Source organism: Centruroides sculpturatus, unplaced genomic scaffold (assembly GCF_000671375.1).
Source record: "Centruroides sculpturatus isolate CEXI.00-Female unplaced genomic scaffold, Cexi_2.0 scaffold69, whole genome shotgun sequence".
NCBI classification, from domain to species: Eukaryota; Metazoa; Arthropoda; class Arachnida; order Scorpiones; family Buthidae; genus Centruroides; species Centruroides sculpturatus.
In genome coordinates this window covers 1,045,033-1,048,757 of record NW_019384304.1, presented here as the reverse complement: position 1 = coordinate 1,048,757, position 3,725 = coordinate 1,045,033, and the positions used below count along the sequence as shown (strand labels likewise).

At 31.1% G+C, this 3,725-nt stretch overlaps 1 long non-coding RNA gene across 1 annotated transcript in view; it reads right to left on the bottom strand.

Moving 5' to 3' along the window:
- The window catches only part of LOC111618204, an 8,646-nt gene extending 5,622 nt beyond the window's left edge, over positions 1 to 3,024 (bottom strand). The window contains exons 1-2 of the long non-coding RNA XR_002755538.1: positions 2,897 to 3,024; positions 2,633 to 2,821 (exon numbers count right to left, since the gene is read on the bottom strand). This is a non-coding gene — a long non-coding RNA (uncharacterized LOC111618204). The remainder of the gene's footprint in view (positions 1 to 2,632; positions 2,822 to 2,896) is intronic.
- Positions 3,025 to 3,725: the final 701 nt, after the last annotated feature.

Sequence of the window (3,725 nt, the reverse complement as noted above, 5' to 3'; positions counted from 1 at the left end):
CATGATTGTTTTGCAATTAATGACGGCACGCCACTGATTTACGATATAGCATTTTGATGGCTATCACAAATAGTTTCTGTAACTAAAATACCGGGATACAATATGAAGACGTCTGTTAAGTTACTCATATTGTTTGTTGTGATTTCTTGCCTACTTTCATAAAGAAAAATGCTGAATTCTTTCAATTACAAGTTCACCCCTGATCTAAATACTTTTTCACTGTTTAATCACTCGACTGGAATGAATCATAACTTAAAAATAGTGTTAAGATTTAAATAATTTATTCGCTTTTTAAATAATCAAAAGTTTTATGTTTAGTAATTTGAGCAATTTGAATTGATTGTATTTTTATTTCCGTGGTACTTCACTGTTAACGGAATACGAGTTGTAACTTTAATCCGAAGCGTGATATCATCCCAAGTGCAAGGGACTCGCTATTGCTCGCACCAAAGCGCACGACTACATGCAGAGCATGGAGAACAGGCAATATATTGATACATGTTAAAAACATCTTTTGGAGGCCAATACATTTCGTATCTTGCGAAGGGTCTCATGTACAGGAATGCTTCCTTTAAATTTTTGCTCTTATAGGGATCAATAATTCTGAGGGATGCGAAACCACACATTCAGAGCTTGGATCTTACCCGTTGCTGTACATATCGACTGGTGTCAATAAGAAAAATTATTTAGGCCAAAAGACATCATGAAAAAACATGTGTCTTATGATGTCCGTTTTTTGAAGACGTTTGACTGAATCCTGAAATGACAAACAATAATAATAATTACTTGCAATGCTCGATACTGTTTGAAATGTATTTTCATCTGTTAATTGTAGTCAGCTTGTATTACAATAAGTTATTCGGCTCGATATTACTAATTAGAATTTCATTATCGTAAACATTCGCCACTCTCGATTGAACAAACTGAATTAACTATTTTAAAATAAATATATACGCATAAACAGGAACTATATGATGGAAGTAAGAATAAACTAATCCTTCCTACTTTTAAGTATAGTTTGAATGCGTGAATCACGTCTAAAGTCGAAATAGGACGGAAGATTTTTCTCGTATTTTTTATATATATATATTTTTTTGAATTAAAATTTTACACCCCACTTAATAGTTTTCTAAAGTTTTATTATTTATTATGAATAATTTACGCAAATATTCATTAAATTATGCATAAATTGTGTTGAAATGTATTTGTATTATTAAATGAATGGATGCGTTTTTTATTAACTACATAAAAGTAATTAATTTCTCGCATAAAACAACATAAACACTAATATTTAATACTTTGAGGTTTAACGAAAAATAATTATGCAAACGAATGCGTCATATAAGAAAATACATTAACTACAATAAACATTTTAATCTTACTTTTTCCAGTAAATCGTCGATTACGTCCATTGCATTTATCGACAGATGCAACAAATACTGCACCCGGACGTTTCGAGCGACTGAAAAGACGTTGTTACATTAATCACACGTTTTTTCTTTTTGCCGTTAACAAACTAAAAATAATCATCGCTTACTTTTTATTATCTCCATAAAGGACATATTGTCAATATTCGGAACTTTTTTTAAATACATTTCCATCGGCGTTTTTCCTATTAACATTTGATATAAGAGAATTCCGAATGCCTACCAATCGCAGTAAGCATCTAAGATGAATGCATATTACTGTATTAATAATTACAAGACTTAAACAAAGTGACGTGATTAAATTGGAATAGAACAACTTACCATACGGTTTTCCTCGAAGATTTCCGGACAAACATAGAACAAAGTCCCACAAGATTTATTCGGATTCCGTTCAAACTGAGAGTAAGATAATCGGTTAATGAGAAATCAACACTTGTACGAAAATTAAAATAATATTTTACACACTACTTATTGTGCAGAGACCGAAATCGATCAGTTTCGCTCCTTTCGACTTATGTAGCATGACGTTATTCGACCCGATATCTCTGTGAATGATTCCTGTCGAAGACACAAACAAATTCATTACTCAATTTACATTTGTTAAAGAGACGAATTAATAAATAGATTTTAAAAATTACCTCGATCATGAATATACATTATGGCCGAAGCCACTTGAGCACCGATTATTTTGACTCGGGCTTCTTCGAAGGGTCCATCATTTTCTAAACTATGAGTTATATCCTGTCCATCCACAAAGTCGGAGACGAAACAGAAACTGAAGAAGACAATTATTACTGCATAAAACCATAAAGAGTCAAAATTTACCTGGTATTTGTTTTGAAGAAACATATTAAAGAGACGATGTGGGTATGGCTCGATACGGTTGTCCATGCTTTTCGTTCTTTATTCAATTCGCGCTTCTATAAGTAAAGTAATTTTTTAAGTATATACTAGATAGACTACAAATTAAGAATATTCTGTAGACATTTGTAATTAATGTTTATACAACATCGATTAATTTTCGCTTAGAGCATCATCAATAAATGATGTGTGAATGTGATGATTTTTAATATCGAGATTAAATGTTTTTTGTACTAATGACAGAATATGCTTATTAAATTATTTTATATTATATGGAGTTGGTTGTCAAATAATTTTCTACTATTATAAGATTAATAATATGAAAAACAAAGCTGAAAGCACACCTGTGCAAGAGAAAAGCGCTTTCTCTCGACGACTTTCAAAGCCACGTTTTGGTCAGAGTTTCCGCAGCGAGCCAAATAAACTGTTCCAAAAGTCCCCTTTCCAATTTCTTGAAATTCATAGTCATTAATAATGTCTTTATTAATTTTTGAAGAATCAACTCCGAATTGAGAATCTTCCGATTGACAATTCTAAAATCACAGAGTCATTTAATGGTAAACTCCGCTAAGTGAAGCATTAAGTGTATACGAAGAACGAGAACTTACCTGCGAATCGGAAATCTCTGCTGTATTACAGTGACAACAACAGAATTTATAGAATACGTTTCTACAGAATTCTATAAATTTTCCTGTTTTCTTTTGCTTCTTGTCATGGAACTGTGAATCCTCTTTTTTTTTTACAAGGAGACACTTTGTTCCATGCAAATTTTCGTCAATCTAAGAAAAGTGAATAATACAAATCAACTACGCTTGAAACGTTATCGGAAAAAATGTTTTTAAAAATCGCTAATAACGGAATATTAGTTACAAATAACTTGGATTTTTCTAGAGAAATAGTAATATCTTACTGTTATAGGATATTCTGTATCTCGCTGACCATCCGGTTCAGCGTTATCCTCTCTCCTATAAAAATTATTCGATTATTTTCGAATAAACATGAAATAAGTCTTAATTACAAATATAATTAATGAGGAAAATTACATTTTCCGCTTCTTCTTACTACTCAACATTCGCAAAAACATTTTTCTTACGCTTCGCATCATTTTTCTTAGCAATTCCAACAATAGAATATTGTTAAAAGCAGCTTATTGTTGTAATTTATTATTATGAAATTACATTTGATATTAAATGACGTAATTAAATATCTAAAATTCTATTGGAGAATTCTTTACAAAATTTTATCGTGGATTTAATTGTTCGTTTCTTTTTCATTGGCATTAAATTTCAAAGACGAAGTTATGTAGATAAAAGTCGAGATCAGATATGAAAAGACTACAAGTTGATTGCATCGGAAAGTTCATATATAGTTAATCGAGGCCTCCTTCTTCGATTAACTATATACAAACTTCCGACACAGGAAAAAAACAAGTGGTCT